Here is a 20,594-nt window from a genome sequence, read left to right as displayed (position 1 = left end):
GGTGGCAGCGTGGACCATTGACTAGAAATCCATTTTTGTCTCACTGGGCAAAAGTTTGACAATTTGTCACCACAATTTCTGGAATTTTCATCAATGAAAAAAGTCAAGCTAAATTGGAGAACGCAGAAGAGGGCGAAAATTTTCCAGCATTTTTAATCTTGACGGAAAGGCGTCTGCAGTTGGAAAATCTAAGGAAGCTGTTTTCCCAACTATTTCTGAAGCAAATTAATTCAAAATGAACAAATAAAAATCAAACTTTTAATGATGTATTACCAATTATTAAATATGACAATTTTTACAACTTTTGATGAGCAAGTAGACCAGAAATAAAAATGTGGATCTCTTTATCAAGACAAGCAATTTTTCTGTTTTAAGGATAATTCAATTTTGTTTGTGTTTTCACTCAGTCAAATGTAGTGCACATGACATCAGAAGTCCTCTAAAGCACAATCCTTTGATAGCTCAGCTGGTAGAGCGGAGGACTGTAGAGTTAATTGGTACAGAAATCCTTAGGTCGCTGGTTCATCTCCAGCTCGAAGGAAAGTTTTTCATATCATTTTAGAGGGCAATTTCTGACATATTAAATACCCAGAAATATGCATGACTCATGCTGTTTATCTTTAATGGTCAGAGAATCTGTAACTTGTTTTCATGTCTGCTGCCTGTTAATCATCCTGCATGCTGCTGAGCCTCTAGTAGGGCAATTATGGTTTCTGTGCTCTGTTGAAGTACAGTGCAGAGGCAGGTGATAGAGACACGAGTTCTGTTACTGGGGATACTTTCCATAGCTCTTTGCAACTCATTAAAATGGAAATGAGAACCTTTTCCACTTCTTGGAAAGTGGCCTACAGACATCACACATGGATTTATTGCATTGTTACCTATCCTGCTGGATTGGCATTTACAAATCTGCAAGTGGTCAGGGACGTGCCGTGATGATGCAAATCACATCATCAAACATTGCCCACCTCACTGATCACTGAGTGGTCTGGAGCGTGATGATGAAATTAGTGTCATCTTAGGCCATGCCAAACCCACTCCATGTCACCACCTGGTTAAATATGAAATACACAGAGAGTTAAGATACATTACAGCAAAGCATGATATATTTGTTCTGCTGCTATGCTGAAACACTCAACAGAAAAGTCCCATATGGTCTAGCAGTTAGGATTCCTGGTTTTCACCCAGGCGGCCCGGGTTCGACTCCCGGTATGGGAAGTTGAAGCTTTTTTGAATGGCAGCAACAGTACCACTTGTTTAATGCTCTGTTGATCTCAGCAACAAAATCCAGGAGAAACTGTGCTTTGGTTATGGAAATGGGATGTGGTCAAATCCACAGTATTTATATACCTCCCAACATTTCTGTATCCAAAATGAGGACAGAACTGGTCTGACCCCATATTTCAACATCCATCTTCCAAATTTCGAGTGGGACAACCCTATTTTATATGTAACACATCCTTCATGTGAAAAAAAAGAACTCTTGAACTTGTGGATCAATGGGTTTCCAGGGAGAGTTCACAACTTTTTAATGGTGCAGTAGGGATGTTCTGAATGAAACTAGACTACGCCAATGCTTACAAACCAATAATGTCTGCTTCTGTGTCCAGAATTTCTCCGCTTTCCTTAATCAGCATACAAAGGACAGGTTTAAGAGACCACGGATGGGAACTGAAATACAATATTACTTCTGAAATCCCATGGATCTGAACCCATAGAAGATGCATTGTAAAAATAGAGAGGACTGTGAAAAATAGTGGTGGCAGCGTGGACCATTGACTAGAAATCCATTTTTGTCTCACTGGGCAAAAGTTTGACAATTTGTCACCACAATTTCTGGAATTTTCATCAATTAAAAAAGTCAAGCTAAATTGGAGAACGCAGAAGAGGTTGAAAATTTTCCAGCATTTTTAATCTTAACGTAAAGGCGTCTGCAGTTGGAAAATCTAAGGAAGCTGTTTTCCCAACTATTTCTGAAGCTAATTAATTCAAAATGAACAAATAAAAATCAAACTTTTAATGATGTATTACCAATTATTAAATATGACAATTTTTACAACTTTTGATGAGCAAGTAGACCAGAAATAAAAATGTGCATCTCTTTATCTAGACAAGCAATTTTTCTGTTTTATGGATATTTCAATTCTGTTTGTGTTTTCACTCAGTCAGATGTAGTGCACATGACATCAGAAATTCTCTAAAGCACAATCCTTCGATAGCTCAGCTGGTAGAGCGGAGGACTGTAGAGGAAATTGGTACAGAAATCCTTAGGTCGCTGGTTAAACTCCGGCTCGAAGGAAAGTTTTTCATATCATTTTAGAGGGCAATTTCTGACATATTAAATACCCAGAAATATGCATGACTCATGCTGTTTATCTTTAATAGTCAGAGAAACTGTAACTTGTTTTCATTTCTGCTGCCTGTTAATCATCCTGCATGCTGCTGAGCCTCTAGTAGGGCAATTATGGTTTCTGTGCTCTGTTGAAGTACAGTGCAGAGGCAGGTGATAGAGACACGAGTTCTGTTACTGGGGATACTTTCCATAGCTCTTTGCAACTCATTAAAATGGAAATGAGAACCTTTTCCACTTCTTGGAAAGTGGCCTCCAGACATCACACATGGATTTATTGCATTGTTACCTATCCTGCTGGATTGGCATTTACAAATCTGCAAGTGGTCAGGGACGTGCCGTGATGATGCAAATCACATCATCAAACATTGCCCACCTCACTAATCACTGAGTGGTCTGGAGCGTGATGATGAAATTAGTGTCATCTTAGGCCATGCCAAACACAATCCATGTCACCACCTGGTTAAATATGAAATACACAGAGAGTTAAGATACATTACAGCAAAGCATGATATATTTGTTCTGCTGCTATGCTGAAACACTCAACGGAAAAGTCCCATATGGTCTAGCAGTTAGGATTCCTGGTTTTCACCCAGGCGGCCTGCGTTCGACTCCCGGTATGGGAAGTTGAAGCTTTTTTGAATGGCAGCAACAGTACCACTTGTTTAATGCTCTGTTGATCTCAGCAACAAAATCCAGGAGAAACTGTGCTTTGGTTATGGAAATGGGATGTGGTCAAATCCACAGGATTTATATACCTCCCAACATTTCTGTATCCAAAATTAGGACAGAACTGGTCTGACCCCATATTTCAACATCCATCTTCCAAATTTCGAGTGGGACAACCCTATTTTATATGTAACACATCCTTCATGTGAAAAAAAAGAACTCTTGAACTTGTGGATCAATGGGTTTCCAGGGAGAGTTCACAACTTTTTAATGGTGCAGTAGGGATGTTCTGAATAAAACTAGACTACGCAAATGCTTATTAACCAATAATGTCTGCTTCTGTGCCCAGAATTTCTCCGCTTTCCCTAATCAGCATACAAAGGACAGGTTTAAGAGACCATGGATGGGAACTGAAATACATTATTACTTCTGAAATCCCATGGATCTGAACACATAGAAGATGCAATGTAAAAACAGAGAGTACTGTGAGAAATAGTGGTGGCAGCGTGGACCATTGACTAGAAATCCATTTTTGTCTCACTGGGCAAAAGTTTGACAATTTGTCACCACAATTTCTGGAATTTTCATCAATTAAAAAAGTCAAGCTAAATTGGAGAATGCAGAAGAGGTTGAAAATTTTCCAGCATTTTTAATCTTGACGTAAAGGCGTCTGCAGTTGGAAAATCTAAGGAAGCTGTTTTCCCAACTATTTCTGAAGCTAATTAATTCAAAATGAACAAATAAAAATAAAACTTTTAATGATGTATTACCAATTATTAAATATGACAATTTTTACAACTTTTGATGAGCAAGTAGACCAGAAATAAAAATGTGGATCTCTTTATCTAGACAAGCAATTTTTCTGTTTTATGGATAATTCAATTTTGTTTGTGTTTTCACTCAGTCAGATGTAGTGCACATGACATCAGAAATCCTCTAAAGCACAATCCTTCGATAGCTCAGCTGGTAGAGCAGAGGACTGTAGAGGAAATTGGTACAGAAATCCTTAGGTCGCTGGTTCAACTCCAGCTCGAAGGAAAGTTTTTCATATCATTTTAGAGGGCAATTTCTGACATATTAAATACCCAGAAATATGCATGACTCATGCTGTTTATCTTTAATAGTCAGAGAAACTGTAACTTGTTTTCATTTCTGCTGCCTGTTAATCATCCTGCATGCTGCTGAGCCTCTAGTAGGGCAATTATGGTTTCTGTGCTCTGTTGAAGTACAGTGCAGAGGCAGGTGATAGAGACACGAGTTCTGTTACTGGGGATACTTTCCATAGCTCTTTGCAACTCATTAAAATGGAAATGAGAACCTTTTCCACTTCTTGGAAAGTGGCCTACAGACATCACACATGGATTTATTGCATTGTTACCTATCCTGCTGGATTGGCATTTACAAATCTGCAAGTGGTCAGGGACGTGCCGTGATGATGCAAATCACATCATCAAACATTGCCCACCTCACTGATCACTGAGTGGTCTGGAGCGTGATGATGAAATTAGTGTCATCTTAGGCCATGCCAAACCCACTCCATGTCACCACCTGGTTAAATATAAAATACACAGAGAGTTAAGATACATTACAGCAAAGCATGATATATTTGTTCTGCTGCTATGCTGAAACACTCAACGGAAAAGTCCCATATTTTCTAGCAGTTTGGATTCCTGGTTTTCACCCAGGCGGCCCGGGTTCGACTCCCGGTATGGGAAGTTGAAGCTTTTTTGAATGGCAGCAACAGTAGCACTTGTTTAATGCTCTGTTGATCTCAGCAACAAAATCCAGGAGAAACTGTGCTTTGGTTATATAAATGGGATGTGGTGAAATCCACAGTATTTATATACCTCCCAACATTTCTGTATCCAAAATTAGGACAGAACTGGTCTGACCCCATATTTCAACATCCATCTTCCAAATTTCGAGTGGGACAACCCTATTTTATATGTAACACATCCTTCATGTGAAAAAAAAGAACTCTTGAACTTGTGGATCAATGGGTTTCCAGGGAGAGTTCACAACTTTTTAATGGTGCAGTAGGGATGTTCTGAATGAAACTAGACTACGCCAATGCTTATAAACCAATAATGTCTGCTTCTGTGCCCAGAATTTCTCCGCTTTCCTTAATCAGCATACAAAGGACAGGTTTAAGACACCACGGATGGGAACTGAAATACAATATTACTTCTGAAATCCCATGGATCTGAACCCATAGAAGATGCATTGTAAAAACAGAGAGTACTGTGAGAAATAGTGGTGGCAGCGTGGACCATTGACTAGAAATCCATTTTTGTCTCACTGGGCAAAAGTTTGACAATTTGTCACCACAATTTCTGAAATTTTCATCAATTAAAAAAGTCAAGCTAAATTGGAGAACGCAGAAGAGGTTGAAAATTTTCCAGCATTTTTAATCTTAACTTAAAGGCGTCTGCAGTTGGAAAATCTAAGGAAGCTGTTTTCCCAACTATTTCTGAAGCTAATTAATTCAAAATGAACAAATAAAAATCAAACTTTTAATGATGTATTACCAATTATTAAATATGACAATTTTTACAACTTTTGATGAGCAAGTAGACCAGAAATAAAAATGTGGATCTCTTTATCTAGACAAGCAATTTTTCTATTTTATGGATAATTCAATTCTGTTTATGTTTTCACTCAGTCAGATGTAGTGCACATGACATCAGAAATCCTCTAAAGCACAATCCTTCGATAGCTCAGCTGGTAGAGCGGAGGACTGTAGAGGAAATTGGTACAGAAATCCTTAGGTCGCTGGTTCAGCTCCGGCTCGAAAGAAAGTTTTCATATAATTTTAGAGGGCAATTTCTGACATATTAAATACCCAGAAATATGCATGACTCATGCTGTTTATCTTTAATAGTCAGAGAAACTGTTACTTGTTTTCATTTCTGCTGCCTGTTAATCATCCTGCATGCTGCTGAGCCTCTAGTAGGGCAATTATGGTTTCTGTGCTCTGTTGAAGTACAGTGCAGAGGCAGGTGATAGAGACACGAGTTCTGTTACTGGGGATACTTTCCATAGCTCTTTGCAACTCATTAAAATGGAAATGAGAACCTTTTCCACTTCTTGGAAAGTGGCCTACAGACATCACACATGGATTTATTGCATTGTTACCTATCCTGCTGGATTGGCATTTACAAATCTGCAAGTGGTCAGGGACGTGCCGTGATGATGCAAATCACATCATCAAACATTGCCCACCTCACTGATCACTGAGTGGTCTGGAGCGTGATGATGAAATTAGTGTCATCTTAGGCCATGCCAAACCCACTCCATGTCACCACCTGGTTAAATATAAAATACACAGAGAGTTAAGATACATTACAGCAAAGCATGATATATTTGTTCTGCTGCTATGCTGAAACACTCAACGGAAAAGTCCCATATGGTCTAGCAGTTTGGATTCCTGGTTTTCACCCAGGCGGCCCGGGTTCGACTCCCGGTATGGGAAGTTGAAGCTTTTTTGAATGGCAGCAACAGTATCACCTGTTTAATGCTCTGTTGATCTCAGCAACAAAATCCAGGAGAAACTGTGCTTTGGTTATGGAAATGGGATGTGGTCAAATCCACAGGATTTATATACCTCCCAACATTTCTGTATCCAAAATTAGGACAGAACTGGTCTGACCCCATATTTCAACATCCATCTTCCAAATTTCGAGTGGGACAACCCTATTTTATATGTAACACATCCTTCATGTGAAAAAAAAGAACTCTTGAACTTGTGGATCAATGGGTTTCCAGGGAGAGTTCACAACTTTTTAATGGTGCAGTAGGTATGTTCTGAATGAAACTAGACTACGCAAATGCTTACAAACCAATAATGTCTGCTTCTGTGCCCAGAATTTTTCCGCTTTCCTTAATCAGCATACAAAGGACAGGTTTAAGAGACCACGGATGGGAACTGAAATACAATATTACTTCTGAAATCCCATGGATCTGAACCCATAGAAGATGCATTGTAAAAACAGAGAGTACTGTGAGAAATAGTGGTGGCAGCGTGGACCATTGACTAGAAATCCATTTTTGTCTCACTGGGCAAAAGTTTGACAATTTGTCACCACAATTTCTGGAATTTTCATCAATTAAAAAAGTCAAGCTAAATTGGAGAACGCAGAAGAGGTTGAAAATTTTCCAGCATTTTTAATCTTGACGTAAAGGCGTCTGCAGTTGGAAAATCTAAGGAAGCTGTTTTCCCAACTATTTCTGAAGCTAATTAATTCAAAATGAACAAATAAAAATCAAACTTTTAATGATGTATTACCAATTATTAAATATGACAATTTTTACAACTTTTGATGAGCAAGTAGACCAGAAATAAAAATGTGGATCTCTTTATCTAGACAAGCAATTTTTCTGTTTTATGGATAATTAAATTCTGTTTATGTTTTCACTCAGTCAGATGTAGTGCACATGACATCAGAAATCCTCTAAAGCACAATCCTTCGATAGCTCAGCTGGTAGAGCGGAGGACTGTAGAGGAAATTGGTACAGAAATCCTTAGGTCGCTGGTTCAACTCCAGCTCGAAGGAAAGTTTTTCATATCATTTTAGAGGGCAATTTCTGACATATTAAATACCCAGAAATATGCATGACTCATGCTGTTTATCTTTAATAGTCAGAGAATCTGTAACTTGTTTTCATTTCTGCTGCCTGTTAATCATCCTGCATGCTGCTGAGCCTCTAGTAGGGCAATTATGGTTTCTGTGCTCTGTTGAAGTACAGTGCAGAGGCAGGTGATAGAGACACGAGTTCTGTTACTGGGGATACTTTCCATAGCTCTTTGCAACTCATTAAAATGGAAATGAGAACCTTTTCCACTTCTTGGAAAGTGGCCTACAGACATCACACATGGATTTATTGCATTGTTACCTATCCTGCTGGATTGGCATTTACAAATCTGCAAGTGGTCAGGGACGTGCCGTGATGATGCAAATCACATCATCAAACATTGCCCACCTCACTGATCACTGAGTGGTCTGGAGCGTGATGATGAAATTAGTGTCATCTTAGGCCATGCCAAACCCACTCCATGTCACCACCTGGTTAAATATGAAATACACAGAGAGTTAAGATACATTACAGCAAAGCATGATATATTTGTTCTGCTGCTATGCTGAAACACTCAACAGAAAAGTCCCATATGGTCTAGCAGTTAGGATTCCTGGTTTTCACCCAGGCGGCCTGGGTTCGACTCCCGGTATGGGAAGTTGAAGCTTTTTTGAATGGCAGCAACAGTACCACTTGTTTAATGCTCTGTTGATCTCAGCAACAAAATCCAGGAGAAACTGTGCTTTGGTTATGGAAATGGGATGTGGTCAAATCCACAGGATTTATATACCTCCCAACATTTCTGTATCCAAAATTAGGACAGAACTGGTCTGACCCCATATTTCAACATCCATCTTCCAAATTTCGAGTGGGACAACCCTATTTTATATGTAACACATCCTTCATGTGAAAAAAAAGAACTCTTGAACTTGTGGATCAATGGGTTTCCAGGGAGAGTTCACAACTTTTTAATGGTGCAGTAGGGATGTTCTGAATGAAACTAGACTACGCCAATGCTTACAAACCAATAATGTCTGCTTCTGTGCCCAGAATTTCTCCGCTTTCCTTAATCAGCATACAAAGGACAGGTTTAAGAGACCACGGATGGGAACTGAAATACAATATTACTTCTGAAATCCCATGGATCTGAACCCATAGAAGATGCATTGTAAAAACAGAGAGTACTGTGAGAAATAGTGGTGGCAGCGTGGACCATTGACTAGAAATCCATTTTTGTCTCACTGGGCAAAAGTTTGACAATTTGTCACCACAATTTCTGGAATTTTCATCAATTAAAAAAGTCAAGCTAAATTGGAGAACGCAGAAGAGGTTGAAAATATTCCAGCATTTTTAATCTTGACGTAAAGGCGTCTGCAGTTGGAAAATCTAAGGAAGCTGTTTTCCCAACTATTTCTGAAGCTAATTAATTCAAAATGAACAAATAAAAATCAAACTTTTAATGATGTATTACCAATTATTAAATATGACAATTTTTACAACTTTTGATGAGCAAGTAGACCAGAAATAAAAATGTGGATCTCTTTATCTAGACAAGCAATTTTTCTGTTTTATGGATAATTCAATTCTGTTTGTGTTTTCACTCAGTCAGATGTAGTGCACATGACATCAGAAATCCTCTAAAGCACAATCTTTTGATAGCTCAGCTGGTAGAGCGGAGGCCTGTAGAGGAAATTGGTACAGAAATCCTTAGGTCACTGGTTTAACTCCGGCTCGAAGGAAAGTTTTTCATATCATTTTAGAGGGCAATTTCTGACATATTAAATACCCAGAAATATGCATGACTCATGCTGTTTATCTTTAATAGTCAGAGAAACTGTAACTTGTTTTCATTTCTGCTGCCTGTTAATCATCCTGCATGCTGCTGAGCCTCTAGTAGGGCAATTATGGTTTCTGTGCTCTGTTGAAGTACAGTGCAGAGGCAGGTGATAGAGACACGAGTTCTGTTACTGGGGATACTTTCCATAGCTCTTTGCAACTCATTAAAATGGAAATGAGAACCTTTTCCACTTCTTGGAAAGTGGCCTACAGACATCACACATGGATTTATTGCATTGTTACCTATCCTGCTGGATTGGCATTTACAAATCTGCAAGTGGTCAGGGACGTGCCGTGATGATGCAAATCACATCATCAAACATTGCCCACCTCACTGATCACTGAGTGGTCTGGAGCGTGATGATGAAATTAGTGTCATCTTAGACCATGCCAAACCCACTCCATGTCACCACCTGGTTAAATATGAAATACACAGAGAGTTAAGATACATTACAGCAAAGCATGATATATTTGTTCTGCTGCTATGCTTAAACGCTCAACGAAAAAGTCCCATATGGTCTAGCGGTTAGGATTCCTGATTTTCACCCAGGCGGCCTGGGTTCAACTCCTGGTTTGGGAAGTTGAAGCTTTTTTGAATGGCAGCAACAGTACCACTTGTTTAATGCTCTGTTGATCTCAGCAACAAAATCCAGGAAAAACTGTGCTTTGGTTATGGAAATGGGATGTGGTCAAATCCACAGTATTTATATACCTCCCAACATTTCTGTATCCAAAATTAGAACAGAACTGGTCTGACCCCATATTTCAACATCCATCTTCCAAATTTCGAGTGGGAGAACCCTATTTTATATGTAACACATCCTTCATGTGAAAAAAAAGAACTCTTGAACTTGTGGATCAATGGGTTTCCAGGGAGAGTTCACAACTTTTTAATGGTGCAGTAGGGATGTTCTGAATGAAACTAGACTACGCCAATGCTTATAAACCAATAATGTCTGCTTCTGTGCCCAGAATTTCTCCGCTTTCCTTAATCAGCATACAAAGGACAGGTTTAAGACACCACGGATGGGAACTGAAATACAATATTACTTCTGAAATCCCATGGATCTGAACCCATAGAAGATGCATTGTAAAAACAGAGAGTACTGTGAGAAATAGTGGTGGCAGCGTGGACCATTGACTAGAAATCCATTTTTGTCTCACTGGGCAAAAGTTTGACAATTTGTCACCACAATTTCTGAAATTTTCATCAATTAAAAAAGTCAAGCTAAATTGGAGAACGCAGAAGAGGTTGAAAATTTTCCAGCATTTTTAATCTTAACGTAAAGGCGTCTGCAGTTGGAAAATCTAAGGAAGCTGTTTTCCCAACTATTTCTGAAGCTAATTAATTCAAAATGAACAAATAAAAATCAAACTTTTAATGATGTATTACCAATTATTAAATATGACAATTTTTACAACTTTTGATGAGCAAGTAGACCAGAAATAAAAATGTGGATCTCTTTATCTAGACAAGCAATTTTTCTGTTTTATGGATATTTCAATTCTGTGTGTGTTTTCACTCAGTCAGATGTAGTGCACATGACATCAGAAATTCTCTAAAGCACAATCCTTCGATAGCTCAGCTGGTAGAGCAGAGGACTGTAGAGGAAATTGGTACAGAAATCCTTAGGTCGCTGGTTCAACTCCGGCTCGAAGGAAAGTTTTTCATATCATTTTAGAGGGCAATTTCTGACATATTAAATACCCAGAAATATGCATGACTCATGCTGTTTATCTTTAATAGTCAGAGAAACTGTAACTTGTTTTCATTTCTGCTGCCTGTTAATCATCCTGCATGCTGCTGAGCCTCTAGTAGGGCAATTATGGTTTCTGTGCTCTGTTGAAGTACAGTGCAGAGGCAGGTGATAGAGACACGAGTTCTGTTACTGGGGATACTTTCCATAGCTCTTTGCAACTCATTAAAATGGAAATGAGAACCTTTTCCACTTCTTGGAAAGTGGCCTCCAGACATCACACATGGATTTATTGCATTGTTACCTATCCTGCTGGATTGGCATTTACAAATCTGCAAGTGGTCAGGGACGTGCCGTGATGATGCAAATCACATCATCAAACATTGCCCACCTAACTGATCACTGAGTGGTCTGGAGCGTGATGATGAAATTAGTGTCATCTTAGGCCATGCCAAACCCACTCCATGTCACCACCTGGTTAAATATGAAATACACAGAGAGTTAAGATACATTACAGCAAAGCATGATATATTTGTTCTGCTGCTATGCTGAAGCACTCAACCGAAAAGTCCCATATGGTCTAGCGGTTAGGATTCCTGGTTTTCACCCAGGCGGACCGGGTTCGACTCCCGGTATGGGAAGTTGACGCTTTTTTGAATGGCAGCAACAGTACCACTTGTTTAATGCTCTGTTGATCTCAGCAACAAAATCCAGGAGAAACTGTGCTTTGGTTATGGAAATGGGATGTGGTCAAATCCACAGGATTTATATACCTCCCAACATTTCTGTATCCAAAATTAGGACAGAACTGGTCTGACCCCATATTTCAACATCCATCTTCCAAATTTCGAGTGGGACAACCCTATTTTATATGTAACACATCCTTCATGTGAAAAAAAAGAACTCTTGAACTTGTGGATAAATGGGTTTCCAGGGAGAGTTCACAACTTTTTAATGGTGCAGTAGGGATGTTCTGAATGAAACTAGACTACGCCAATGCTTACAAACCAATAATGTCTGCTTCTGTGCCCAGAATTTCTCCGCTTTCCTTAATCAGCATACAAAGGACAGGTTTAAGACACCACGGATGGGAACTGAAATACAATATTACTTCTGAAATCCCATGGATCTGAACCCATAGAAGATGCATTGTAAAAACAGAGAGTACTGTGAGAAATAGTGGTGGCAGCGTGGACCATTGACTAGAAATCCATTTTTGTCTCACTGGGCAAAAGTTTGACAATTTGTCACCACAATTTCTGGAATTTTCATCAATTAAAAAAGTCAAGCTAAATTGGAGAACGCAGAAGAGGTTGAAAATGTTCCAGCATTTTTAATCTTGACGTAAAGGCGTCTGCAGTTGGAAAATCTAAGGAAGCTGTTTTCCCAACTATTTCTGAAGCTAATTAATTCAAAATGAACAAATAAAAATCAAACTTTTAATGATGTATTACCAATTATTAAATATGACAATTTTTACAACTTTTGATGAGCAAGTAGACCAGAAATAAAAATGTGGATCTCTTTATCTAGACAAGCAATTTTTCTGTTTTATGGATAATTCAATTCTGTTTGTGTTTTCACTCAGTCAGATGTAGTGCACATGACATCAGAAATCCTCTAAAGCACAATCCTTTGATAGCTCAGCTGGTAGAGCGGAGGACTGTAGAGGAAATTGGTACAGAAATCCTTAGGTCACTGGTTTAACTCCGGCTCGAAGGAAAGTTTTTCATATCATTTTAGAGGGCAATTTCTGACATATTAAATACCCAGAAATATGCATGACTCATGCTGTTTATCTTTAATAGTCAGAGAAACTGTAACTTGTTTTCATTTCTGCTGCCTGTTAATCATCCTGCATGCTGCTGAGCCTCTAGTAGGGCAATTATGGTTTCTGTGCTCTGTTGAAGTACAGTGCAGAGGCAGGTGATAGAGACACGAGTTCTGTTACTGGGGATACTTTCCATAGCTCTTTGCAACTCATTAAAATGGAAATGAGAACCTTTTCCACTTCTTGGAAAGTGGCCTACAGACATCACACATGGATTTATTGCATTGTTACCTATCCTGCTGGATTGGCATTTACAAATCTGCAAGTGGTCAGGGACGTGCCGTGATGATGCAAATCACATCATCAAACATTGCCCACCTCACTGATCACTGAGTGGTCTGGAGCGTGATGATGAAATTAGTGTCATCTTAGACCATGCCAAACCCACTCCATGTCACCACCTGGTTAAATATGAAATACACAGAGAGTTAAGATACATTACAGCAAAGCATGATATATTTGTTCTGCTGCTATGCTTAAACGCTCAACGAAAAAGTCCCATATGGTCTAGCGGTTAGGATTCCTGATTTTCACCCAGGCGGCCTGGGTTCGGCTCCTGGTTTGGGAAGTTGAAGCTTTTTTGAATGGCAGCAACAGTACCACTTGTTTAATGCTCTGTTGATCTCAGCAACAAAATCCAGGAAAAACTGTGCTTTGGTTATGGAAATGGGATGTGGTCAAATCCACAGTATTTATATACCTCCCAACATTTCTGTATCCAAAATTAGAACAGAACTGGTCTGACCCCATATTTCAACATCCATCTTCCAAATTTCGAGTGGGACAACCCTATTTTATATGTAACACATCCTTCATGTGAAAAAAAAGAACTCTTGAACTTGTGGATCAATGGGTTTCCAGGGAGAGTTCACAACTTTTTAATGGTGCAGTAGGGATGTTCTGAATGAAACTAGACTACGCCAATGCTTATAAACCAATAATGTCTGCTTCTGTGCCCAGAATTTCTCCGCTTTCCTTAATCAGCATACAAAGGACAGGTTTAAGACACCACGGATGGGAACTGAAATACAATATTACTTCTGAAATCCCATGGATCTGAACCCATAGAAGATGCATTGTAAAAACAGAGAGTACTGTGAGAAATAGTGGTGGCAGCGTGGACCATTGACTAGAAATCCATTTTTGTCTCACTGGGCAAAAGTTTGACAATTTGTCACCACAATTTCTGAAATTTTCATCAATTAAAAAAGTCAAGCTAAATTGGAGAACGCAGAAGAGGTTGAAAATTTTCCAGCATTTTTAATCTTAACGTAAAGGCGTCTGCAGTTGGAAAATCTAAGGAAGCTGTTTTCCCAACTATTTCTGAAGCTAATTAATTCAAAATGAACAAATAAAAATCAAACTTTTAATGATGTATTACCAATTATTAAATATGACAATTTTTACAACTTTTGATGAGCAAGTAGACCAGAAATAAAAATGTGGATCTCTTTATCTAGACAAGCAATTTTTCTGTTTTATGGATAATTCAATTCTGTTTATGTTTTCACTCAGTCAGATGTAGTGCACATGACATCAGAAATCCTCTAAAGCACAATCCTTCGATAGCTCAGCTGGTAGAGCGGAGGACTGTAGAGGAACTTGGTACAGAAATCCTTAGGTCGCTGGTTCAGCTCCGGCTCGAAGGAAAGTTTTCATATAATTTTAGAGGGCAATTTCTGACATATTAAATACCCAGAAATATGCATGACTCATGCTGTTTATCTTTAATAGTCAGAGAAACTGTAATTTGTTTTCATTTCTGCTGCCTGTTAATCATCCTGCATGCTGCTGAGCCTCTAGTAGGGCAATTATGGTTTCTGTGCTCTGTTGAAGTACAGTGCAGAGGCAGGTGATAGAGACACGAGTTCTGTTACTGGGGATACTTTCCATAGCTCTTTGCAACTCATTAAAATGGAAATGAGAACCTTTTCCACTTCTTGGAAAGTGGCCTACAGACATCACACATGGATTTATTGCATTGTTACCTATCCTGCTGGATTGGCATTTACAAATCTGCAAGTGGTCAGGGACGTGCCGTGATGATGCAAATCACATCATCAAACATTGCCCACCTCACTGATCACTGAGTGGTCTGGAGCGTGATGATGAAATTAGTGTCATCTTAGGCCATGCCAAACCCACTCCATGTCACCACCTGGTTAAATATAAAATACACAGAGAGTTAAGATACATTACAGCAAAGCATGATATTTTTGTTCTGCTGCTATGCTGAAACACTCAACGGAAAAGTCCCATATGGTCTAGCAGTTTGGATTCCTGGTTTTCACCCAGGCGGCCCGGGTTCGACTCCCGGTATGGGAAGTTGAAGCTTTTTTGAATGGCAGCAACAGTAGCACTTGTTTAATGCTCTGTTGATCTCAGCAACAAAATCCAGGAGAAACTGTGCTTTGGTTATATAAATGGGATGTGGTGAAATCCACAGTATTTATATACCTCCCAACATTTCTGTATCCAAAATTAGGACAGAACTGGTCTGAACCCATATTTCAACATCCATCTTCCAAATTTCGAGTGGGACAACCCTATTTTATATGTAACACATCCTTCATGTGAAAAAAAAGAACTCTTGAACTTGTGGATAAATGGGTTTCCAGGGAGAGTTCACAACTTTTTAATGGTGCAGTAGGGATGTTCTGAATGAAACTAGACTACGCCAATGCTTACAAACCAATAATGTCTGCTTCTGTGCCCAGAATTTCTCCGCTTTCCTTAATCAGCATACAAAGGACAGGTTTAAGACACCACGGATGGGAACTGAAATACAATATTACTTCTGAAATCCCATGGATCTGAACCCATAGAAGATGCATTGTAAAAACAGAGAGTACTGTGAGAAATAGTGGTGGCAGCGTGGACCATTGACTAGAAATCCATTTTTGTCTCACTGGGCAAAAGTTTGACAATTTGTCACCACAATTTCTGGAATTTTCATCAATTAAAAAAGTCAAGCTAAATTGGAGAACGCAGAAGAGGTTGAAAATGTTCCAGCATTTTTAATCTTGACGTAAAGGCGTCTGCAGTTGGAAAATCTAAGGAAGCTGTTTTCCCAACTATTTCTGAAGCTAATTAATTCAAAATGAACAAATAAAAATCAAACTTTTAATGATGTATTACCAATTATTAAATATGACAATTTTTACAACTTTTGATGAGCAAGTAGACCAGAAATAAAAATGTGGATCTCTTTATCTAGACAAGCAATTTTTCTGTTTTATGGATAATTCAATTCTGTTTGTGTTTTCACTCAGTCAGATGTAGTGCACATGACATCAGAAATCCTCTAAAGCACAATCCTTTGATAGCTCAGCTGGTAGAGCGGAGGACTGTAGAGGAAATTGGCACAGAAATCCTTAGGTCACTGGTTTAACTCCAGCTCGAAGGAAAGTTTTTCATATCATTTTAGAGGGCAATTTCTGACATATTAAATACCCAGAAATATGCATGACTCATGCTGTTTATCTTTAATAGTCAGAGAAACTGTAACTTGTTTTCATTTCTGCTGCCTGTTAATCATCCTGCATGCTGCTGAGCCTCTAGTAGGGCAATTATGGTTTCTGTGCTCTGTTGAAGTACAGTGCAGAGGCAGGTGATAGAGACACGAGTTCTGTTACTGGGGATACTTTCCATAGCTCTTTGCAACTCATTAAAATGGAAATGAGAACCTTTTCCACTTCTTGGAAAGTGGCCTACAGACATCACACATGGATTTATTGCATTGTTACCTATCCTGCTGGATTGGCATTTACAAATCTGCAAGTGGTCAGGGACGTGCCGTGATGATGCAAATCACATCATCAAACATTGCCCACCTCACTGATCACTGAGTGGTCTGGAGCGTGATGATGAAATTAGTGTCATCTTAGACCATGCCAAACCCACTCCATGTCACCACCTGGTTAAATATGAAATACACAGAGAGTTAAGATACATTACAGCAAAGCATGATATATTTGTTCTGCTGCTATGCTTAAACGCTCAACGAAAAAGTCCCATATGGTCTAGCGGTTAGGATTCCTGATTTTCACCCAGGCGGCCTGGGTTCGACTCCTGGTTTGGGAAGTTGAAGCTTTTTTGAATGGCAGCAACAGTACCACTTGTTTAATGCTCTGTTGATCTCAGCAACAAAATCCAGGAAAAACTGTGCTTTGGTTATGGAAATGGGATGTGGTCAAATCCACAGTATTTATATACCTCCCAACATTTCTGTATCCAAAATTAGAACAGAACTGGTCTGACCCCATATTTCAACATCCATCTTCCAAATTTCGAGTGGGACAACCCTATTTTATATGTAACACATCCTTCATGTGAAAAAAAAGAACTCTTGAACTTGTGGATCAATGGGTTTCCAGGGAGAGTTCACAACTTTTTAATGGTGCAGTAGGGATGTTCTGAATGAAACTAGACTACGCCAATGCTTATAAACCAATAATGTCTGCTTCTGTGCCCAGAATTTCTCCGCTTTCCTTAATCAGCATACAAAGGACAGGTTTAAGACACCACGGATGGGAACTGAAATACAATATTACTTCTGAAATCCCATGGATCTGAACCCATAGAAGATGCATTGTAAAAACAGAGAGTACTGTGAGAAATAGTGGTGGCAGCGTGGACCATTGACTAGAAATCCATTTTTGTCTCACTGGGCAAAAGTTTGACAATTTGTCACCACAATTTCTGAAATTTTCATCAATTAAAAAAGTCAAGCTAAATTGGAGAACGCAGAAGAGGTTGAAAATTTTCCAGCATTTTTAAGCTTAACGTAAAGGCGTCTGCAGTTGGAAAATCTAAGGAAGCTGTTTTCCCAACTATTTCTGAAGCTAATTAAATCAAAATGAACAAATAAAAATCAAACTTTTAATGATGTATTACCAATTATTAAATATGACAATTTTTACAACTTTTGATGAGCAAGTAGACCAGAAATAAAAATGTGGATCTCTTTATCTAGACAAGCAATTTTTCTGTTTTATGGATAATTCAATTCTGTTTATGTTTTCACTCAGTCAGATGTAGTGCACATGACATCAGAAATCCTCTAAAGCAAAATCCTTCGATAGCTCAGCTGGTAGAGCGGAGGACTGTAGAGGAACTTGGTACAGAAATCCTTAGGTCGCTGGTTCAGCTCCGGCTCGAAGGAAAGTTTTCATATAATTTTAGAGGGCAATTTCTGACATATTAAATACCCAGAAATATGCATGACTCATGCTGTTTATCTTTAATAGTCAGAGAAACTGTAATTTGTTTTCATTTCTGCTGCCTGTTAATCATCCTGCATGCTGCTGAGCCTCTAGTAGGGCAATTATGGTTTCTGTGCTCTGTTGAAGTACAGTGCAGAGGCAGGTGATAGAGACACGAGTTCTGTTACTGGGGATACTTTCCATAGCTCTTTGCAACTCATTAAAATGGAAATGAGAACCTTTTCCACTTCTTGGAAAGTGGCCTACAGACATCACACATGGATTTATTGCATTGTTACCTATCCTGCTGGATTGGCATTTACAAATCTGCAAGTGGTCAGGGACGTGCCGTGATGATGCAAATCACATCATCAAACATTGCCCACCTCACTGATCACTGAGTGGTCTGGAGCGTGATGATGAAATTAGTGTCATCTTAGGCCATGCCAAACCCACTCCATGTCACCACCTGGTTAAATATAAAATACACAGAGAGTTAAGATACATTACAGCAAAGCATGATATTTTTGTTCTGCTGCTATGCTGAAACACTCAACGGAAAAGTCCCATATGGTCTAGCAGTTTGGATTCCTGGTTTTCACCCAGGCGGCCCGGGTTCGACTCCCGGTATGGGAAGTTGAAGCTTTTTTGAATGGCAGCAACAGTAGCACTTGTTTAATGCTCTGTTGATCTCAGCAACAAAATCCAGGAGAAACTGTGCTTTGGTTATATAAATGGGATGTGGTGAAATCCACAGTATTTATATACCTCCCAACATTTCTGTATCCAAAATTAGGACAGAACTGGTCTGAACCCATATTTCAACATCCATCTTCCAAATTTCGAGTGGGACAACCCTATTTTATATGTAACACATCCTTCATGTGAAAAAAAAGAACTCTTGAACTTGTGGATCAATGGGTTTCCAGGGAGAGTTCACAACTTTTTAATGGTGCAGTAGGGATGTTCTGAATGAAACTAGACTACGCCAATGCTTATAAACCAATAATGTCTGCTTCTGTGCCCAGAATTTCTCCGCTTTCCTTAATCAGCATACAAAGGACAGGTTTAAGACACCACGGATGGGAACTGAAATACAATATTACTTCTGAAATCCCATGGATCTGAACCCATAGAAGATGCATTGTAAAAACAGAGAGTACTGTGAGAAATAGTGGTGGCAGCGTGGACCATTGACTAGAAATCCATTTTTGTCTCACTGGGCAAAAGTTTGACAATTTGTCACCACAATTTCTGAAATTTTCATCAACTAAAAAAGTCAAGCTAAATTGGAGAACGCAGAAGAGGTTGAAAATTTTCCAGCATTTTTAATCTTAACGTAAAGGCGTCTGCAGTTGGAAAATCTAAGGAAGCTGTTTTCCCAACTATTTCTGAAGCTAATTAATTCAAAATGAACAAATAAAAATCAAACTTTTAATGATGTATTACCAATTATTAAATATGACAATTTTTACAACTTTTGATGAGCAAGTAGACCAGAAATAAAAATGTGCATCTCTTTATCTAGACAAGCAATTTTTCTGTTTTATGGATATTTCAATTCTGTGTGTGTTTTCACTCAGTCAGATGTAGTGCACATGACATCAGAAATTCTCTAAAGCACAATCCTTCGATAGCTCAGCTGGTAGAGCAGAGGACTGTAGAGGAAATTGGTACAGAAATCCTTAGGTCGCTGGTTCAACTCCGGCTCGAAGGAAAGTTTTTCATATCATTTTAGAGGGCAATTTCTGACATATTAAATACCCAGAAATATGCATGACTCATGCTGTTTATCTTTAATAGTCAGAGAAACTGTAACTTGTTTTCATTTCTGCTGCCTGTTAATCATCCTGCATGCTGCTGAGCCTCTAGTAGGGCAATTATGGTTTCTGTGCTCTGTTGAAGTACAGTGCAGAGGCAGGTGATAGAGACACGAGTTCTGTTACTGGGGATACTTTCCATAGCTCTTTGCAACTCATTAAAATGGAAATGAGAACCTTTTCCACTTCTTGGAAAGTGGCCTCCAGACATCACACATGGATTTATTGCATTGTTACCTATCCTGCTGGATTGGCATTTACAAATCTGCAAGTGGTCAGGGACGTGCCGTGATGATGCAAATCACATCATCAAACATTGCCCACCTAACTGATCACTGAGTGGTCTGGAGCGTGATGATGAAATTAGTGTCATCTTAGGCCATGCCAAACCCACTCCATGTCACCACCTGGTTAAATATGAAATACACAGAGAGTTAAGATACATTACAGCAAAGCATGATATATTTGTTCTGCTGCTATGCTTAAGCACTCAACCGAAAAGTCCCATGTGGTCTAGCGGTTAGGATTCCTGGTTTTCACCCAGGTGGCCCGGGTTCGACTCCCGGTATGGGAAGTTGACGCTTTTTTGAATGGCAGCAACAGTACCACTTGTTT

General features: G+C 39.1%; 9 non-coding genes across 9 annotated transcripts; all 9 read left to right on the top strand.

Moving 5' to 3' along the window:
* Positions 1-1,146: 1,146 nt before the first annotated feature.
* Positions 1,147-1,218, top strand: TRNAE-UUC (transfer RNA glutamic acid (anticodon UUC)). The gene has a single exon. It is a non-coding gene; the product is annotated as a tRNA-Glu (tRNA).
* Positions 1,219-2,209: 991 nt separating this feature from the next.
* On the top strand, positions 2,210-2,299 carry TRNAY-GUA (transfer RNA tyrosine (anticodon GUA)). The gene is given in 2 exon segments: positions 2,210-2,246; positions 2,264-2,299. It is a non-coding gene; the product is annotated as a tRNA-Tyr (tRNA).
* A 1,668-nt stretch (positions 2,300-3,967) lies between these two features.
* On the top strand, positions 3,968-4,057 carry TRNAY-GUA (transfer RNA tyrosine (anticodon GUA)). Its single transcript is given in 2 exon segments — positions 3,968-4,004; positions 4,022-4,057. It is a non-coding gene; the product is annotated as a tRNA-Tyr (tRNA).
* A 3,425-nt stretch (positions 4,058-7,482) lies between these two features.
* On the top strand, positions 7,483-7,572 carry TRNAY-GUA (transfer RNA tyrosine (anticodon GUA)). Its single transcript is given in 2 exon segments — positions 7,483-7,519; positions 7,537-7,572. It is a non-coding gene; the product is annotated as a tRNA-Tyr (tRNA).
* Positions 7,573-8,177: 605 nt separating this feature from the next.
* On the top strand, positions 8,178-8,249 carry TRNAE-UUC (transfer RNA glutamic acid (anticodon UUC)). The gene has a single exon. It is a non-coding gene; the product is annotated as a tRNA-Glu (tRNA).
* A 2,749-nt stretch (positions 8,250-10,998) lies between these two features.
* On the top strand, positions 10,999-11,088 carry TRNAY-GUA (transfer RNA tyrosine (anticodon GUA)). The gene is given in 2 exon segments: positions 10,999-11,035; positions 11,053-11,088. It is a non-coding gene; the product is annotated as a tRNA-Tyr (tRNA).
* A 605-nt stretch (positions 11,089-11,693) lies between these two features.
* Positions 11,694-11,765, top strand: TRNAE-UUC (transfer RNA glutamic acid (anticodon UUC)). The gene has a single exon. It is a non-coding gene; the product is annotated as a tRNA-Glu (tRNA).
* Positions 11,766-19,786: 8,021 nt separating this feature from the next.
* Positions 19,787-19,876, top strand: TRNAY-GUA (transfer RNA tyrosine (anticodon GUA)). The gene is given in 2 exon segments: positions 19,787-19,823; positions 19,841-19,876. It is a non-coding gene; the product is annotated as a tRNA-Tyr (tRNA).
* A 605-nt stretch (positions 19,877-20,481) lies between these two features.
* TRNAE-UUC (transfer RNA glutamic acid (anticodon UUC)) lies at positions 20,482-20,553 on the top strand. Its single transcript has one exon. It is a non-coding gene; the product is annotated as a tRNA-Glu (tRNA).
* The last annotated feature ends 41 nt before the right edge of the window (positions 20,554-20,594 follow it).

Source organism: Mixophyes fleayi, chromosome 3, assembly GCF_038048845.1.
Source record: "Mixophyes fleayi isolate aMixFle1 chromosome 3, aMixFle1.hap1, whole genome shotgun sequence".
NCBI classification, from domain to species: Eukaryota; Metazoa; Chordata; class Amphibia; order Anura; family Limnodynastidae; genus Mixophyes; species Mixophyes fleayi.
Note: the sequence above shows the minus strand (reverse complement) of the source record. Positions and strands in the feature narration are given on the sequence as shown.